Source organism: Megalobrama amblycephala, linkage group LG1 (assembly GCF_018812025.1).
Source record: "Megalobrama amblycephala isolate DHTTF-2021 linkage group LG1, ASM1881202v1, whole genome shotgun sequence".
NCBI classification, from domain to species: domain Eukaryota; kingdom Metazoa; phylum Chordata; class Actinopteri; order Cypriniformes; family Xenocyprididae; genus Megalobrama; species Megalobrama amblycephala.
Window position 1 is genome coordinate 43,342,336 of NC_063044.1, and position 21,429 is coordinate 43,363,764.

The 21,429-nt window shown below is 37.9% G+C and overlaps 2 pseudogenes; both read left to right on the top strand.

Moving 5' to 3' along the window:
• Positions 1-1,498: 1,498 nt before the first annotated feature.
• On the top strand, positions 1,499-6,351 carry LOC125270624 (annotated as a pseudogene).
• A 5,501-nt stretch (positions 6,352-11,852) lies between these two features.
• LOC125270625 lies at positions 11,853-21,044 on the top strand (annotated as a pseudogene).
• Positions 21,045-21,429: the final 385 nt, after the last annotated feature.

The window sequence follows — 21,429 nt, forward strand, 5'->3', positions numbered from 1 at the left end:
GAAAGCAGGTCAAATCAGTCAAACGTGTTTTTCTTAAAATTAAAAAGTTTGGCTGCAGGTGAAAAATGTCCAGAGTTTTCATGTTTTTAACAATTTTAATATATTGTTAGGTGATGCTAACTGGCTAGCTAACTAGCTACCTGATGCTAACTTGAGGTAATTTTTAATTATAAAGTCCAATTTTTTTTTTCAACCACCTAGTTAGATTACATTTGATTGAAAAACAAAGGATTTGATGTTCAGAACAGAGTAACTACAGTAATTATGATAGTGGGAAGGGGGCGTTTTATCCCACAGACTACGTTTGAACTTTTTTTTTTTTGTCATTCCTAATATATAATTATATTTTCCTTAAATAACATGTACTCCCTATCTACAGGCTTTACTATTCTCATATCATACATAATTGTGATGTTCTACAAAACAACAAGCTTTAAAACACTTTTTTTCTTACTGCTGAAAATTAGATCATTTACAGTGAAATCCGTTTTCTTTCAGGTATGTCACCAGTGGAAGCATCACTGTAAATACTTATACATCACTCTTGTCAATGTAGTCCATACTTGCAACAAAAATGTATCTTGACTTTATCTAGTGGTTATTTTGGAAAGAAACAGTAGGGGGGCATTTTACCCCAAGGGGGCGTTTTTCCCCACTCTACCCAAGGGAATCTTATTATTGAGATATTGGAGCGTTAATGAAAACTGCCCAAACTCACACTTTTTATAGGTAAAGTCTTTTTATCTATCGAAGAATATATATATATATATATATATATATATATATATATATATATATATATATATATTCTTTTCTTGTCACATTCAATTACGAGCGACGTATTTTAAATTCAAAATGGCACAATTTGGCAAAGTGGTTTGTATCAGTGGATTACTGTCAGTCGTTTAACAGTAATCAACAGACAGATGTTAAACGTTTAGATAATACCCTATATTACCTCACACACATTTACTCTTAAAACTGAAGCAGCGATCTGTAATTCACACTCAGCTTCTGTGAACAGCAAATATTCCCTACTTTGATTGTTTGTTGTTTTTGACATGGATTAGCACTATTAAGATGGAAATTTTAATTTTTAATTAATTTTTTGTCATCCTAATAACATTCAGGGCAGTGCCAGACAGAGCAGTGTCAAGAATATCAAATATTGCAGATGTGTCCTTCTCAATGTCTATAGATATTAGTGTGTTAATGCAAACAGCATAGCGCCAACTAAACCCTCACTGAAATCAGACAAGCAGAAGGCGCTGTGGTGACTTTGTCCAGATACATGTGGGTGAGACTGACCGAGTCACCTGTGAGTTCACAGCTGTGATATTCTGACTGTTTTGCTCTGTATTGAGTTTTGAGTTTTAGCACCATTTTTATGGCATTTTACATTTAGAGTCTCATTCTGAATGTTTGGAGCACTAAGTGCACTTACAGTATAAACTAATCAACTTTTGTATGCTCTCTCTCTCTTTCTGTTTGTTTATGCAGTGAAATGGCAGAAGCCAGTATTTCAGTGGATCAGGATCAGTTCACTTGTCCAGTGTGTCTGGATCTCCTGAAGGATCCAGTGACTATTCCCTGTGGACACAATTACTGTATGAGCTGCATCACTGACTGCTGGAATCAAGAGGATCAGAAGGGAATCTACAGATGTCCATTATGCAAACAGACCTTCACACCAAGACCAGTTTTAAGTTAGAATGTGGTGTTTGCTCAGATGGTGGAGAAACTGAAGAAGATGAGACTCCAATCTGCTCCTGCAGTTCCTCACACTGGATCTGGAGATGTTCAGTGTGACTCCTGCACTGGAAGAAAGCAGAAAGCAGTGAAGTCGTGTCTGGAGTGTCGAAGCTCTTACTGTCAAAATCACCTTGAACAGCACGAGAATCTCTTCAGTAAAAGACACAATCTGATGGACGCCACTAGACGACTGCAGGACATGATCTGTCCTCGACATGATAAAATGCTGGAAATTTACTGCCGTACTGACCAGCGGTGTATCTGTATGCTGTGTTTGGTGGATGAACACAAAGATCATGACACTGTATCAACTGCAGCAGCGAGGACTGAGAAACAGATACTGCTTCATACTGGATCTCATGAGGAGGGATCCAACCCCAAACATTCAAATTGCAGTGTAGTTTTGATCATAGTTCTGGTTTTCTCCAGAGTCATTTGGTAGAAACACAGAGAAACATCCAGAAGATAATCCAGCAGAGAGAGAAAGGTCTTCAGCAGCTGAGAGAGGCTGTGGCGTCTCATAAGGTGAGTTTGGAGAAGAAGAGAAGTTTGAGTCTCAGTTTGGACTTTCCTCCAGTGCTGGAGCTCTTCTAGTCCCACTGAAGCCACTGTGTTGTAAGGAACCCCCCATCGGCCCAAAAACTGATTCCGACGGCCAGGCAAAGGTTAACGCATGTATGTCTTTTCAGCGCCTCTATGAAGTTCACTTAATTTCACTCGTTTAATCTGACTCCAATTTCAAATGATTCTTATTCTTAGGTTGTGTTTCCAATTAGAAATGAATCATTGGTTATGCATTAATTTAGATTTTTGATTATTCTGATTACCTTATATCTTCAATTATTCGTTCACTGCAGTCCCAGTATCGCTTTAGAAGAGTTACTTCGGCCGACTTGAGTTCTCTTCCCGAACACAAACTCGTCAGTTCTGACCTTAAACATTGGATGCAGGGTAAATATCTACCTTTAAGTCGGTCGCGCTCTGCTTACTCATAACAAATAACATAGTTTTTATATATTTACGAAAACTGCAACTTATTTAAGGCAGTGATTGTCAGAAATCGAAATGGACTTAATTTATGTGCTCTATGCTCCATCTATTAAACCTTCTGTATGAACAATCCTGAACACAGATTTGAGGTAATACCTTTGCTTTGATCTACTACAAATAATGAATTAAGAATAATACAGAATAAATCAAATATAACATTTTATTTGTAAAAGTATAGGTAAAAATGTATCATGCCAATTACATTACAGTTAGACAATTAGAAGCCAATTCAGAAATGATAAATGCATAATTACTCGAAGAAATGCATATACACACAGTGATGTGTGAATGTCTTGAGACTGACTGCTTTGCACTTTACCTTATATACAGACCAGAACAAAGGGTTGTAAATTTTATTGCACCAACACCTGTTTTGGGGGAGAGGAGTGGGTTTTTCAACACTCAAAAGGAGGAACAGAATTCCCCTTAGTTTTCAATCTTCTTCATAATACTAGTGACTGCTGTGAAATTGAGACCATTTTACCAATCGCACCGAGACCTTTAAAATGATACCAAACATGAAAGGAAAAACAATAGATACACAAGTAAACAATAGATACACAAGTTACATTATACATAGAATATAAACTTTCAGTGACTTGAGTTAGGGGGACGGAAGGAGGGTTTGTGTGTGTGGGGGGGGGGGGGGGGGGGGGGTTGCATCCTGTAGATGTGTGAGGGCAAGGCGTTGTCCTTTGCTACTCCAGATGAGTTTTATTGCTTTATTGCAGGATGCTTGATCTCTGTTTTTGTCTAGCAGGAAAATCAAGTCTTAAAGTGTGATTGTGATGTGTGTAACAGCGCTCTGCACAGACCGCAGTGGAGGACAGTGAGAGGATCTTCACTGAGCTCATCCGCTCCATTGAGAGACGTCGCTCTGAGGTGATTCAGCTGATCAGAGATCAGGAATGAGCTGCAGTGAGTCGAGCTGAAGAACGACTGGAGCGACTGGAGCAGGAGATCGATGATCTGAGGAGGACAGACACTGAGATGAAGCATCTTTCACAAACACAGGATCATGTTCATTTCCTCCAGGTATCACAGATCTTCTCAAACACTGAGGACTTTAACAAGCTTCTGGAATTACAGGGAGTTTGTGTTTTTGTGTCTGTAGAGTTTGGCGTCTGTCTCTCTCTCTGGATCTACAGACGGCTTCACTATCAGTTCTCATCTGTCCTTTGATGAAGTAGTGAATTCTGTCTCTTAACTCAGAGACAAACTGCTGCAGTTCTGCAGCGAGGAGACAGAAAAGATATCTGGAAGAGGTAAATACTCATTTATTGTTAGAAATGAGTTCAGCACCATTCATTAAATATATAAATTGTTTAATTTATTCATGAGAGTTAAACTGTCTGTAGTGAAATCCATCCAGGTCATTTTGACTCCTGAATATCAGACCAGAGAGGAGTTTCTACAATGTGAGTTACTATGAAATCACACACAAGCAGAGGTGGGTAGAGTATCCAAAAACTGTACTCAAGTAAAAGTACAAGTACTTATAGAAATATTTACTCAAAGTAAAAGTGAAAGTAATAATCCTAATAGTTACTTGAGTAAGAGTAAAAAGTATCCAATAAAAATCTTACTCAAGTAGCTCGTTACTAGTTATTTTTATTATATATATATATATATATACACACACACACACACACACACAATAGCAAGTTATTATTTAATGTTTATTATTTAAATATATATTTAATTTATTATCATAATTAGATATCTTTGCAACAAACAAACATAGAAGAGATAAGCATTATTTCTAGTATCTGTAACCCGAATGTATCGTTACTATATTAATAACATACAGCTAACGTTACATTTTAAAGAAGAGAGAAAACTCTTTACATGTGCTCGCGCTCATATCTGAACTTGACACAAACAATGATCAAATACACATCGACGGATCTTCTTCGGTCTGTTCTCCAAAATGTAATCAAATGTATATTTCAGCAGGCGCGTGTAACTGCTTAACTGTGTCAACGCAAAGCGTTCATTTTCAAGACGAACAGGTCGCTGGCGCCGCCATTGCGCAATAGTATATGTATAAATGAATGTATAAATTAAGACATATGCATATATATATCATAAAAACGGTAAAGAAATACTACATACTTTTGTTATAGTGACGTAATAATCTGTTTGGTTGTAAAATGTCGGCTATTGGCTCGGCTGTATCATGAAGTAAAATCAAATGAAATCGATAGGCCTACCGGTGGAATTGTTCACAGACAGCATACGCAGCTCAACTAATAAAGGTCTTCATCGCTGGCAAACAATTGGATGCATTTGCAGATTTGCTTTTAATTGACTGTAGGTCCACTGCCACATCATCCGCTCCGAGTGAGAAACCGCTTCAAACGATTCAGCGCGTGCAGGAATTGAACAAATCATTCTGATTCAACTGTTTCGCGAATCAATTTAGACAACTTTACTAACTTGTTTGATGAAGTCTTTGAACAGAATCGACTCAAAAGAGTGATTCATTTGTCAATGGGGCATCGTTCATGAAAAAAGAGACAGCGCGCATGGAATAAACTACGCATTTCTTAACATTTACAGTATTGAATTAAAATAAAGTAACGAGATGAACGTTGCCCATTGTAGCGAAGTAAAAGTACAGATTTTTCATTACAAATGTACTCAAGTTAAAGTAAAAGTACCCACATTTTAATCTACTCTAAAAAGTACAAATTTTCCAAAAAACTACTCAAGTACATGTAACGAAGTAAATGTACTTCGTTACTACCCACCTCTGCACACAAGTCTATAATCCAGTCTAGTGGGAGAGTTTGACTGTTACTGTTTAAAATATAATCTGTTTCCAGACCAAACTGTTTATTTTCGAATTTAAAATACATAGGTTGCAAAAAACAAAATAATTCTAAACAAACTTCATTATGGATAAGCTGCATCTGGCATTGACTTTAGGTTTTACATTTATCTCAGATTCCCGTCTGCTGACTCTGGATCCAAACTCAGTAAATAACAGACTCCATCTGTCTGAGGGAAACACAGTGATCACTTACTCTGACAAATGCCAGCATTATCCTGATCATCCAGACAGATTTGATTATTGGGGGCAGGCGATGTGTAGAGAGAGTGTGACTGGACGCTGTTACTGGGAGGTGGAGTGGAGTGGAGATGGGAGAGCAGGAGTGTCTATAGCAGTAGCATATAAGAGCATCAGGAGGAAGGGACGGGAACCTGAGATTAAAGCTGGACGTAATAATCAGTCCTGGAGATTGTACTGCACTCCCACTTTCTGCTCATTCTGGCACAATAACATCGAGACTGAACTCCCTGTAGTGTCCAGCAGTAGAATAGGAGTGTATGTGGATCACAGCGCAGGGATTTTGTCCTTCTACAGCGTCTCAGACACAATGAGCCTCATCCACAGAGTCCAGACCACATTCACTCAGCCGCTCTATGCCATGTTTGCACCATATTATAACACAAGGGTGAAACTGTGTCAACTGACCAATTAAATCAGATATTCTATGTATTATTTTGTCTTATAACATGATTAAACAGTACTAGTAAAAAAAATCACAGGGCTTATTTTGTCATCACAAATTCCACCAGTGTATGTGTAATAATCACAGATATAATAAGAGTAAGATTTCTCATTAAATGAGTATAATAATGGCTGTATAAGAGATTATATTGAATGTTTTAGAAAAAAAAATGTGTGGAAATTTGCCATTTTGTTGAAATTTGATTAAATTTGTGATTGACTGTAAGAAGTAGCTTACAAATCTCCCAATAAAATATTTATAATAAATAAAATGCACCGATTACTCATTGATTGTTAACTTGGCTTATTGCACTAGTGATTTTTATGATCATATTGCACCCTATTTTAATGCTTTGTTTTGATCATATGTTCAGTCACCTTCATGACTCAATTGAGAATCCTAAAAATTCCTGGAAAAGTTGTTCTACCAGAAAGACTTGGCAAGCAAAGAAACATTTGAATACGATTTATTCAACAACTTGTATGTAGATATCAAAGATAAATGATAAAGTTCTTTGGCGTAGGCCCCATCCATAGTACAATCCAGAGGGTAGCAGACATTTGCAGATCCTGCCTTAAGATGACCCCCGATGTATGGACAGGGACCGACCTGGTGGTGGTGGGGAGGATGGGGGTGAACGCCGGCGATGGTATCTGCGAACACAATAGTGGGTGGGAACAGAACTTATATACTCAGGTGACGTGTAATGATTGGCTAGATAATGAGCAATGACGTGCATTAGAGTCTTCCGGGTAGAACTTCCGCTAAAGCTCCCATTTCCTGTTGTGGGATCACAAATAAGGTTTTTGTGCTAACATTTTGGGAACATTACTAAAGACCAAGTAACTCTGAATGACATTATATTAATGTTACTGGAGGAATGTTTTTTTTTTATCATTTTGAGTCCGGGTCGCATTGATTATTTATGCCTTTGCCAGAATATAAACTTTCTAATTTCTTTCAAAACAGCATCACTACGACACATTATACCCAGAGTTATGACTCCCTGTGCTGAGGCTGCTTCCTATTCAATAGTCATTTTGCAGCACCACACCACTCTTGTTCATGCAGATGCATTCTGGGATCATTCTGTAGAAGTCTGCTCCACCTAAGCTAGAGAAACTGATGAATTTGTTTCTACAATTTCTGAAGGAAATGTCAGTGGAGAAGACAGTGTAGATTCAGTTAAAGTCCAGAATATTCAATACCAGTAAACCAATTCAGAGGAAAATAGAAGCATTATGATTGAAACTCATATGAAACTCACATCCTATTATCATCTCCAGTATCTTTTATCTTTGTTATCTATAGTTTGTTATCAAGTCTTTGCTTGGTCTTAAACCTGTAGTGTTTTATGACCCAGGAAACCACACATGTCCTTAAAGGGTTAGTTCACCCAAAAATTAAAATTCTGTCATTTATTACTCACCCTCATGCCGTTCCACACCTGTAAGACCTTTGTTGATCTTCGGAACACAAATTAAGATATTTTAGTTGAAATCCGATGGCTCCATGTGGCCTGCATAGCCAGCAATGACATTTCCTCTCTCAAGATCCATAAAGGTACTAAAAACACATCTAAATCAGTTCATGTGAGTACAGTGGTTCAAAATAAATATTATAAAGCGACTTTGGCGCTCCGAACAGCAGATTCGATACACTGATTCATTATGCTCCGAAGCTTCCTGAAGCAGTGTTTTATAATTGGCCATCACTAAATAAGTCGTTATTTTGTTTTTTTGGCACTCCAAAAATATTCTCGTCGCTTTATAATGTTAATATTGAACCACTGTACTCACATAAACTGATTTAAATATGTTTTTAGTACCTTTATGGATCTTGAGAGAGGAAATGTCATTGCTCCCTATGAAGGCCTCACGGAGCCATCGGATTTCAACTAAAATATCTTAATTTGTGTTCCGAAGATTAACGAAGGTCTTACAGGTGTGGAACGGCATGAGGGTGAGTAATAAATGACAGAATTTTCATTTTTGGGTGAACTAACCCTTTAATATTATTGTTGAGTATTGAGCACTCCTGATTATTTATCTGCATGTTTTGATCACATGCTAAATAATTGTCATTGTTTTAAGAAATGGTGCTTCATTCAGACTCATCACATCACACATCACAAACATTTGCATTTAATCATTCAGCAGACGCTTTTATCTAAAGCGACTTACAAATGAAGATAATAGAAGCAATTGAACCATCAATTGGGCAACAACAAGTGCAAGTACTAGTCCCAGTTGGTCTAGCACAGTACATGTGGCAATATTTTTTTTCTTTTTCTTAAATGGACATATAGTAAAGTAAGTGTTGACATAAAAATGCATCTTCAGCAGTTTCTCGAAAATGGCTAAAGACTCAGAAGCTCAGGTTGAGATGGACAACTCATTCCACCATGTAACAGTTCAGGTCCATGAGAGGGATTTTGTGCCTCTTTGGGAGCTTCTGGAGGGCACATAAGTCTGAAGTAGTGAGTTTAGGTAAAGTGGTGCAGAGCCAGTGTTTGATCTGTAGGCAAACATTAAAGCTTTGAATTTGATGTGAACTGATAAAGAGAGGTGTGACGTGAGTCTCGTTAAAGACCAGTCTTGCTGCAGCATCCTGGATCTATTGCAGAGGCTTGATAGTGCATGCTGGAAGACCTGCTAAGAGAGCATTACAATAGTCCAGTCTGGATAGAACAAGAGCTTGGACAGGTAGTTGTGTAGCTTGCTCCGATAGGAAGGGCCTGATCCACCTAATGTTGTATAAGGCAAATCTGCAGTTCTTGCAATGCGGTCTGTGAAGTTCAACTGATCATCAATCACAATTCCAAGGTTCCTGGCTGTCCTGGAAGGAGTTATGGTTGATGAACCTAACTGAATGGAGAAGTTGTGATGAAGTGTTGGATTGGCATTGACCACAAGCACCTCTTTCTTTGCGAGATTGAGATGAAGGTGGTGGTTCTTAATCCAGCAAGAAATGTAAGTCTGTACCTTCAACACTCCATTTTGTAGATATTCGTTTCTCAGGCTACCATTCAGAATTGTCTCTGCATCAGAAATTTTCCACAGAGCAATGGAGAAAATCATTGAAGGACTTGAAGGAGTCAGAGCATACATTGATGACATCATTTTTGGGGATCTTTGCTTCAGGAGCATAATAACAGACTGACCAAAGTGCTGCAGGAAATCAAAATCCAGTGGACTGAAACTAAACAAAAACAAATGTCAGTTTGTTGTGCAAGAACTTGTGTTTGTTGGAGATAAACTGTCAAGTCAAGGTATACAGCCAGACAGCAAGAAGATCAATGCCATTCTAGAAATGAAAATTCCCACAGACAGAAAAGAAGTACAGCACATGATGGGTATGGTGAACTGCGGAAAGTTCATTCCGTATCTTTCTGCAAAAACATCATGCCTATGAGAACTCCTACAAAAGACATCAGACTTTGTGTGGACAGATGAACATGAGAATGAATGGCAGCAGTTGAAATTAGTGTTGACTTCTGCACCCATATTGCAATTCTTTGATCCAACTAAGAAAACCAAAGTGTCCACAGATGCCTCCAAGAATGGTCTTGGTGCAGTTTTATTGCAAGCTGATGATGAGATCTGGAAGACAGTAGCGTATGCAAGCAGATCCATGACTGATTCTGAAGCAAATAGCTGAGGAAACCAAAAAAGACACTGAATTGCAACCTGTGATTGACAACATGGATTGTGGATGGCTGACGGGTTCATCTCCAAAATACAGTCACATCAGAGATGACCTATGTGTTGTGGATGGAATTCTCCTGATTCCTGAAACAAAACAGAATCCACAAAGCTTGAGACAAGACGTGTAGAAAAATGTAAGAGGAGAGCGAGAGACACAGTCTTCTGGCCTGGAATTAACAAAGACATTGAAAATCTGGTGAGACAGTGTGACACGTGTCAGAAATTCAGAAATAAGCAAATCAAAGAGCCAATGATAATTTCGGACTTACCAACATCACCCTGGGAGAAGGTTGGAATGGATCTCTTCCATCTGAAAGGCAATAATTATCTAGTGGTGATCGACTACTACTCAAATTACCCTGAATTGGCTTTACTATCTAGCATGTCTACAAAGTGCGTAATTACACATCTAAAATCAATTTTTGCAAGACATGGCATTTCACAGACTGTCATCAGTGACAATGACCCATGCTTCAGCAGCAAAGAGTGGCAAGAGTTTTCAGTGCAATATGGCTTCAAGCATGTCACTTCTAGATAGTCCAGAGTATGCTCAGTCAAATGGCAATGCTGAGAAAGGTGTTCATATTCTCAGACAACTTCTGAAAAAGGCTGCTGACAGCAAGTCTGATCCATACCTTGCTTTGCTCAATTACAGAACCTCTCCATTAGAGTGTGGTACGGCTCCAGCTGAGACGCTGATGAATCGGAAACTTCACACTACACTGTCATCTTGTTCAAAACAAAAAGGGCATGTGAAAATGAAGCAGAAACTCAAGCAATTGAAAGAAAAACAAAGTTCTACTATGACAGGACTGCAAAACATCTGCAACCACTGGTGATGGATGACGTTGTCAGAATCAGAAGTGATGAGAACTGGAGCAAAAAAGCTACAGTTGTGCAAGAAGTAGCTCCAAGATCCTATACTGTGAAAACAGATGATGGACAAATCCTCAGACGTAACAGACATGATCTGCTAAAGACAGAGAAAGAAGTGAAAGACTTTGATCAAAGCAATGCTGAGTCTGATTTAACTGCGTTGTCCAAAACAACTGACTGCAAAACTGATTCGCACACAGACACTCAAACATCAAACAGTCACACTTAGAAGATCTGCAAGACACATTAAAAGACCTGATAGATTGAACCTGTAAGAAATTGCTTTAAATGTAGCAGTGAGGAAATGTGAATGATTTTTGTTGTTTATAAGTTGTATTAACTGTTTAATGCAAGTGCAAGTTTAAATGTGCTGTATAATAACATTAAGTTTATTTTCTTTAAAGAAAGGGGGATGTGATGATATCAGATTGTTGTCTCTTAAAAAAGCCAATAGATGGCACTGTGTTTAGTGTTATGTGTGAAGTACCAGCTGTCTTTAATAATCAAACAATCATCACTCAATTAATCATTTAATTATCTAATGAACTCTAGCACTGCTACAGTGCTACTTTTAATACCCTGCCAAACCTATTTACCTGAGAACATCAAATCACTGATTTATACATTAACCTGTAAGAACCTTATTGACACACACACGGATATATTTATAATTCGTGTAAAATTAATTTAAATTAAACTTTCACAAATTATCACTTGCCTGATTCCATTTTTGGAGTTATAAACAAATTCCTGTGCTAATAGCCCATAATATAAAATCTTCTTTATAATATTTTTAAAAAATATTTTATTAATCTTTTAAAATAAACAACTATAGACCTAAAACATTAGTTTTAACGAGGGGATCTGTCCATGTATTAAACCCTCCACTCAGGCGAGTTTCGTGCTCGCTTCATCGTGACGTCACCTTTTTACTTTCAGTTTCGCTGTTGAGCATAAAATGGCGCACAGAGCAGGTAAGGTTTGGTTAACAACGAAGTATGTACATTAGTATGCTAAAAACGTAAAGTTACAGTATATCAGAGTCAAATACACTCCTACTAAGGCAATTACATTTCTGTGTAAAAAAGAAGAAGAAGAAGACATTTCAGCTGTAAGACTAATTTGCATTTCGATGAAGCAATAATACATGCCTATTGCCTAATATTAATTTCTTTAAAATTGAGAGATTTGGTAAAAATCAACTTCAAAGTCTTTTGTTCTTCGAAATCTGTTTAAGAATATTATATCCGTCATTTATTTCCTCAGTGTCATTCAGTGCGACGATGAGGAACTGAGAGTAAGACGGAAACTGTGCAGAAAATGTTCTGGCGTTTTTAGGTGAAATTGGACACAAAAATAAAGCACTGATCTATTGAGTGTTATTTCACTGTCGCATACCAACAAACACAAATGAATAAAAATCTTTTATAAGATAATATCTAATAAAATAAGTGTGTGAATGGTAACCAGATTAAGAACACAGAAGTTGTACTTGATGAAATCACTGGGATTTTGACACACAAGTTGCTTTTTTTCTGACATTTGACATAGAAGCAAAGTGTTGTTAAGTTTTATTAATTTTTTCATTTTATTATATTTTGTCAAAAGGTACACCTTTGTACCTAAAGGGTGCATACTGGTACCTTAAACATACAAAAGTTTACCTTTTGAAAAGGTATCGCCCTTTTTTTCTGACTGTGTGTGAAAATGAGGATTTGTGAGTAATGAGTAGGCTAGTACTACATAAGCTATTGCAGAAGTTAAGAAAAAAGTGGGCAATGGAGATAAATGAAGTGCCTTTATGAATTAAATCATTTGTATGTAGATTAGATGTCTTTATTCTGAATGATTTTAAAGGCATGTAGTGCACATAATAATGTTGACCAGATTCACTTATAGTTTGTGTTTTCCTGTTGTGTTTTGCAGTGAGCAGAAGTTCAGATGATGATCGGCCACACAGTAAGTCAGACGGACAGAAATGTATGAGACTGTATAGATTTATAGAATTGATAAGCTAGTTTTTATTTATTCGTTTTTTCAGCATTGTTGTAGGTTTACTGAAGAACACTAAACAATGAAACATCAATACACATGGTTTTGAGGGCATCAGTGTAACTTATATACCTTTTACCAAGTATGATTTTACAGACCCATTTCTTCACACTTTCCAGTCTTTTAAATCGATTTGCAGTCAAAGAACTGTGCCAAAAAAGAACTGCATATTCCAGCACAGGGCGCACATACCCTTTATAGATGGAAACCAGTTCAGGGTCACAGACACCAAATTTCTTTAGTCGACGGAGATCAAAAAGCTTTCTATTGGCTGAGGGTCAACATGTGATCATGAGGGTAGTTGGGGAGTCCACCTCTGAGCAATTGTCATGTCGTCCACATATTTCCACTGGTCTAATTCATCCTGAAGATCACTGTTAATCAGTGCTAGGAATATTATAGGCCCCATGTTCCCTGTGCAACTCCACATGTGGGGTATTCCCATTCTAAAAACATCCTTGATATCTCACTCTTTGACGACGGTTGGTCATATAACTACAAAGCCATGTAATAAGGCCAGGTCTCACTCCGAGATCAAGAAGGCACTGTACTGCTCTTGTATGTCAGTGGCAAAATCAGTGGTAATTAATGTGCACACTGAACCCGACAAATCACTGGCCTTATACACAAAATCCAGTAGACTAACCAGATTATCAGATGCTTAATGGATAAACTGTGACTGTTCATTATTCAACTGCAAGATTATTGCTGTCACGGCTGTTTATTTCAGTTCAGAGACTCTTAAAGGATTAGTTCACTTTCAAATGAAAATTACCCCAACCTATCCTAGGTGTATATGACTTTCTTCTGAGAAATATTAATCAATTTCCTGACGCATCCAAGCTTTACAGGTGCTGGTCATATAATTAGAATATCATCAAAAAGTTGATTTATTTTACTAATTCCATTCAAAAAGTGAAATTCAAGTCAAATTCATTCATTACACACAGACTGATACATTTCAAATGTTTCTTTTAATTTTGATGATTATAACTGACAACTAAGGAAAATCCCAAATTCAGTTTCTCAGAAAATTAGAATATTACTTAAGACCAATACAAAGAAAGGATTTTTAGAAATCTTGGCCAACTGAAAAGCATGAACATGAAAAGTATGAGCATGTACAGCACTCAATACTTAGTTGGGGCTCTTTTTGCCTGAATTACTGCAGCAATGCGGCGTGGCATGGAGTCGATCAGTCTGTGGCACTGCTCAGGTGTTATGAGAGCCCAGGTTGCTCTGATAGTGGCCTTCAGCTCTTCTGCATTGTTGAGTCTGGCATATCGCATCTTCCTCTTCACAATACCCCATAGATTTTCTATGGGGTTAAGGTCAGGCGAGTTTGCTGGCCAATTAGGAACAGGGATACCATGGTCCTTAAACCAGGTACTGGTAGCTTTGGCACTGTGTGCAGGTGCCAAGTCCTGTTGGAAAATGAAATCTCCATCTCCGTAAAGTTGGTCAGCAGCAGGAAGCATGAAGTGCTCTAAAACTTCCTGGTATACGGCTGTGTTGACCTTGGACCTCAGAAAACACAGTGGACCAACACCAGCAGATGACATGGCACCTCAAACCATCACTGACTGTGGACACTTTACACTGAACCTCAAGCAATGTGGATTGTGTGCCTCTCCTCTCTTCCTCCAGACTCTGGGACCCTGATTTCCAAAGGAAATGCAAAATTTACTTAACTTTTACATAACTTTGGACCACTCAGCAGCAGTCCAGTCCTTTTTGTCTTTAGACACTTCTGACGCTGTCTGTTGTTCAAGAGTGGCTTGACACAAGGAATGCGACAGCTGAAACCCATGTCTTGCATACGTCTGTGCGTAGTGGTTCTTGAAGCACTGACTCCAGCTGCAGTCCACTCTTTATGAATCTCCCCCACATTTTTGAATGGGTTTTGTTTCACAATCCTCTCCAGGGTGCGGTTATCCCTATTTCTTGTACACTTTTTTTCTACCACATCTTTTCCTTCCATTCGCCTCTCTATTAATGTGCTTGGACACAGAGCTCTGTGAACAGCCAGCCTCTTTTGCAATGACCTTTTGTGTCTTGCCCTCCTTGTGCAAGGTGTCAATGGTCGTCTTTTGGACAACTGTCAAGTGAGCAGTCTTCCCCATGATTGTGTAGCCTACAGAACTAGACTGAGAGACAATTTAAAGGCCTTTGCAGGTGTTTTGAGTTAATTAGCTGATTAGAGTGTGGCACCAGGTGTCTTCAATATTGAACCTTTTCACAATATTCTAATTTTCTGAGATACTAAATTTGGGATTTTCCTTAGTTGTCAGTTATAATCATCAAAATTAAAAGCAATAAACATTTGAAATATATCAGTCTGTGTGTAATCAATGTATAATCATGTATAATCAATATAATATACAAGTTTCACTTTTTGAATGGAATTAGTGAAATAAATCAATTTTTTGATCATATTCTAATTATATGACCAGCACCTGTATAATGGCAGTGATAGGGATCAATGAGTATAAGCTGAAGAAAGTGTCTCCATCCACATCCATCTATCATAAACGTGTACTCCACACGGGTCTGGGGAGTTAATAAAGGCCTTCTGAAGTGAAGTGATGCATTTAAGAAATTAATGAAGTAATATCTAGCCTCTGTCAGACCGCCTTCCCTGTGATCTTCTTCTTTTTGCAAATAAATACTGCTTTCTATTAGATCTTTTGGGAACCAAACCATAGCAATTATTTTAAAGCACATATGAAATTATTTTCAAATGTATATTGAGTCAGTATATTGGACATCAGTGAGTCTCTCTCAGGTTTCTGCAGTCTCATGATCCAGTTATGATATTGTGCTGTAATATGATTTATATTAGTTGGTGATTCTAGTATTATTAAAGCAAAATCAGTATGCAAAGAGTTAAATCATATTCAGTTCAGTGTATTTTAGCATTATTAGATGACTTTGTCATCTAAACAGTGTAGTCAGTGTAGTCAGAAACACTGAAATGAACAAGTTATAGTAAATCACACAAAACCTGTTTTTTAGGTGTGTAATCATGAAGATATATAAACCCTTCAGTTAGAAGAAGGAACTCGACTGTCAAACTGCAGTGTGTATCATCTCTCTATCTGTTTATTTAAAAGGAGAAATGGCAGAAGCCTATATTTCAGTGGATCAGGATCAGTTCAGCTGTCCAGTGTGTCTGGATCTCCTGAAGGATCCAGTGACGATTCCCTGTGGACACAGTTACTGTATGAGCTGCATCACTGACTACTGGAATCAGGAGGATCAGAAGGGAATCTACAGATGTCCATTATGCAAACAGACCTTCACACCAAGACCAGTTTTAGGCAAGAATGTGGTGTTTGCTGAGATGGTGGAGAAACTGAAGAAGACGAGACTCCAATCTGCTCCTGTTTCTGCTCGTCGTCATCCTCACACTGGATCTGGAGATGTTCAGTGTGACTCCTGCACTGGAAGAAAACAGAAAGCAGTGAAGTCGTGTCTGGAGTGTCGAAGCTCTTACTGTCAAAATCACCTTGAACAGCATGAGAATCTCTTCAGTAAAAGACACAATCTGAATGGACGCCACTGGACGACTGCAGGAGATGATCTGTCCTCAACATGATAAAATGCTGGAAATTTACTGCCGTACTGACCAGCGGTGTATCTGTATGCTGTGTTTGGTGGATGAACACAAAGATCATGACACTGTATCAACTGTAGCAGCGAGGACTGAGAAACAGGTACTGCTTCATACTGGACATTGTGAGTGACTGTACAATGTTGTTTCTCTCCACTTTCATTATGTGCTTTTCTCTCAATCAGGATAACCGATGTAATTAAATGTGTTCACTCAGATTTCTCAGATGTACTGTATTATTATTTTTGTTTTCTGCAGAGACATTTGGTAGAAACACAGAGAAACATCCAGAAGAGAATCCAGCAGAGAGAGAAAGATCTTCAGCAGCTGAGAGAGGCTGTGGCGTCTCATAAGGTGAGTTTGGAGAAGAAGAGAAGTTTGAGTCTCAGTTTGGACTTTCCTCCAGTGCTGGAGCTCTTCTAGTCCCACTGAAGCCACTGTCTGATTGTGATGTGTGTAACAGCGCTCTGCACAGACCGCAGTGGAGGACAGTGAAAGGATCTTCACTGAGCTCATCCGCTCCATTGAGAGACGTCGCTCTGAGGTGATTCAGCTGATCAGAGATCAGGAACGAGCTGCAGTGAGTCGAGCTGAAGAACGACTGGAGCGACTGGAGCAGGAGATCAATGATCTGAGGAGGAGAGACGCTGAGATGAAGCAGCTTTCACAAACACAGGATCATGTTCATTTCCTCCAGGTAACACAGATCTTCTCAAACACTGAAGACTTTAACAAGCTTCTGGAATAAAAGCGAGTTTGTGTTTTTGTATCTGTAGAGTTTGTCGTCTGTCTCTCTCTCTGGATCTACAGACGGCTTCACTGTCAGTTCTCATCTGTCTTTTGATGAAGTAGTGAAATCTGTCTCTCAGCTCAGAGACAAACTGCTGCAGTTCTGCAGCGAGGAGACAGAAAAGATATCTGGAAGAGGTAAATACTCTTTTATTATCAGAAAGGAGTTCAGCACCATTAATTAATATACTCTATATGTACAGTTGAAGGTTAACGTTTCTTGTGCAAGAGAATTAAAGATGTCTTTTGGTGTCCATAGTGAAAACCGTTCAGATCATTCTGGCTCCTGAATATCAGACCAGAGAGGAGTTTCTACAATGTGAGTAACTATGAAAACACACACAAGTCTAAAATCCAGTCTAGTGGGAGAGTTTGACTGTTTTGCTCTAAATTACGGCATAATTCAGTTCAAGACCATACTTTTTTACTTTGTTTAAAATCCATGGGCTGCAATAAATACATAAAGATAATAAAAAATATCATTATGGATCGGTTGCAACTGTGACAAAAAAAAACTTTTCTTTTTTTTCTCAAAAGTGCAGACATTTTGCAACAGCAGCCAAATTGACATTAAATTCTCAAAGGGACTTTCTTTATTTTTTAGAACATAAAAGAAGATCTTTTTTTAAAAAAAAGTCTCCATGTTTTATTTTGTCCATAAAATCAATCGGGTCCATGTCATTTAGATCCAACCGTTACTCAAAATATTTAATTTTGTGTTCCACAGAAGAGAGTCATAAGGGTTTGGAGGGCATTCAATAGAGCATTTGTGTGCATGTCATTCAGACAGAGAGCAAGAGGGAGTGCAAAAACAATTTTATCTAAAACTATTCATTTTATGTGAATATATGTGAATTGGCATGACATGTAGGTTTTAATTTTACAAACCCGATTCCCAAAAAGTTGGGACACTGTACAAATTGTGAATAAAAACAGAATGAAATGATGTGGAAGTTTCAAATTTCAATATTTTATTCAGAATACAAAATAGATGACACATCAAATGTTTAAACTGAGAAAATGTATCATTTTAAGGTAAAGATAAGTTGATTTTAAATTTCATGGCATCTACACATCTCAAAAAAGTTGGGACAAGGCCATGTTTACCACTGTGTGGCATCCCCTCTTCTTTTTATAACACTCTGCAAACGTCTGGGGACTGAGGAGACAAGTTGCTCAAGTTTAGGAATAGGAATGTTGTCCCATTCTTGTCTAATACAGGCTTCTAGTTGCTCAACTGTCTTAGATCTTCTTTGTCACATCTTCCTCTTTATGATGCGCCAAATGTTTTCTATGGGTGAAAGATCTGGACTGCAGCCTGGCCATTTCAGTACCCGGATCCTTCTTCTACGCAGCCATGATGTTGTAATTGATGCAGTATGTGGTCTGGCATTGTCATGTTGGAAAATGCAAGGTCTTCCCTGAAAGAGACGACGTCTGGATGGGAGCATATGTTCTAGAACTTGGATATACCTTTCAGCATTGATGGTGCCTTTCCAGATGTGTAAGCTGCCCATGCCACACACACTCATGCAACCCCATACCATCAGAGATGCAGGCTTCTGAACTGAGCGCTGATAACAACTTGGGTTGTCCTTGTCCTCTTTAGTCCGGATGACATGGTGTCCCAGTTTTCCAAAAAAGAACTTCAAATTTTGATTCGTCTGACCACAGAACAGTTTTCCACTTTGCCACAGTCCATTTTAAATGAGCCTTGGCCCAGAGAAAACGCCTGCGCTTCTGGATCATGTTTAGATATGGCTTCTTTTTTGACCTATAGAGTTTTAGCTGACAATGGCAAACGGCACGGTGGATTGTGTTCACCGACAATGTTGTCTGGAAGTATTCCTGAGCCCATGTTGTGATTTCCATTACAGTAGCATTCCTGTATGTGATGCAGTGCCGTCTAAGGGCCCGAAGATCACGGGCATCCAGTATGGTTTTCCGGCCTTGACCCTTACGCACAGAGATTGTTCCAGATTTTCTGAATCTTTGGATGATATTATGCACTGTAGATGATGATAACTTCAAACTCTTTGCAATTTTTCTCTGAGAAACTCCTTTCTGATATTGCTCCACTATTTTTCACCGCAGCATTGGGAGAATTGGTGATCCTCTGCCCATCTTGACTTCTGAGAGACACTGCCACTCTGAGAGGCTCTTTTTATACCCAATCATGTTGCCAATTGACCTAATAAGTTTCAAATTGGTCCTCCAGCTGTTCCTTATATGTACATTTAACTTTTCCGGCTTCTTATTGATACCTGTCCCAACTTTTTTGGAATGTGTAGCTCTCATGAAATCCAAAATGAGCCAATATTTGGCATGACATTTCAAAATGTCTTACTTTCAACATTTGATATGTTATCTATATTCTATTGTGAATAAAATATAAGTTTATAAGATTTGTAAATTATTGCATTACTTTTTTATTCACAATTTGTACAGTGTCCCAACTTTTTTGGAATCGGGTTTGTACCTACACCATATTTGACACTTTTAACGCATGTAATGATATCTTATCATGAGCAGTTAACTGTAAAGGCATTACTTTAGCACACATTACTATGTTCACAGGAAGTGAAATACTGTTATCTGTTAAATAATAAATGAAATTTGTCTTGTGGTCAGGCAGATTGAGGTTTCATTGATGATTTTATTTTATCATTCAGAGAAAAGTCCAACTTTATCATTATAAAATGATAATAGACCCAACAAATGCGTTAAATTAATGATGTCAAATCATTAACGATTGTGCATTTATATCCATCAGATTCCCGTCTGTTGACTCTGGATGTGAACTCAGTGAATAATTACCTTCGTCTGTCTGAGGAAAACACAGTGATCACTGCCACTGGAACATATCAGCGTTACCCTGATCATCCAGACAGATTTGATTGTTGGTGGCAGGTGTTGTGTAGAGAGAGTGTAACTGGACGCTGTTACTGGGAGGTGGAGTGGAGTGGAGATATAGGAGTGTCTATAGCAGTGACATATAAGAGTGTCAGGAGGAAGGGACAGGAACCTGAGATTAAAGCTGGACGTAATGATCAGTCCTGGAAAATGTTCTGCTGTCCTTCAAGATGTTCATTCTGGCACAATAACATTGAGACTGTCCTTCCTGTAGTCAATGTCTCCAGTAGAATAGGAGTGTATGTGGATCACAGCGCAGGGATTTTGTCCTTCTACAGCGTCTCAGACACAATGAGCCTCATCCACAGAGTCCAGACCACATTCACTCAGCCGCTATATGCTGTGTTTGGATTAGATGATGAAACAACAGTGAAACTGTGTCGTCTAACCAATTAAATAATATTATACATGAATCAGTATCAGTAAGATGTCATGAAAATAAACAATTTAATGTACTGTAACACTTCTACCCTTTTAAGAAAATTGTTTTATTCTGTTGACTCTTTTGAGGAGGTTTTTAACCAAGTAAAAAAAAAAAATGTAAAAATTAATCTTAAACATCTTAGATTTTTTTTAACTAAACCTCTCTCTCGCCATGAATATAGCCATTGAAGCTTCCATGGTGTAAAAAAAAAAAAAGAGAGAGAGAGAGAAAGAATAGGATTTCATGGGGCTTTTTTCTAATCAGAGAGACCATAAATACCATTGCTGAACTTTAGTAATCAAGAGCTGATAATGAATGTTGAAAAATGTGTGAAAAATGTGTGTAACACTTGTTTAAATGTCAGAAGTAGCTTTCAGATCTCCTAATAAACTATTTTTAATAAATACAGTGGTAAGAATAAGATTTTAAATCCTTTAAAACAATATCTGGATTTCTGCATTGATTTCACATTAGATCTGGTCTGACCTTAATTTAACTTACAATTGTAGACAAACACAATCTGGCTAAACTAATAAAATATTTTCACATTTTTAATAAATACTCTGAGTAATCATTTACAGTGCGGTGGAGAAAATAAGAGAGCCTTTGAATTTAGTAACAAAAGCTGGATATTTTCAAAGGGATCACAAACATATTCTTGCCTCTGTATATCAAAAGAAATGTCTTCTCCTGCACGTTCATTTAGTTCAATATATACATTCTGTAATTTCTCTT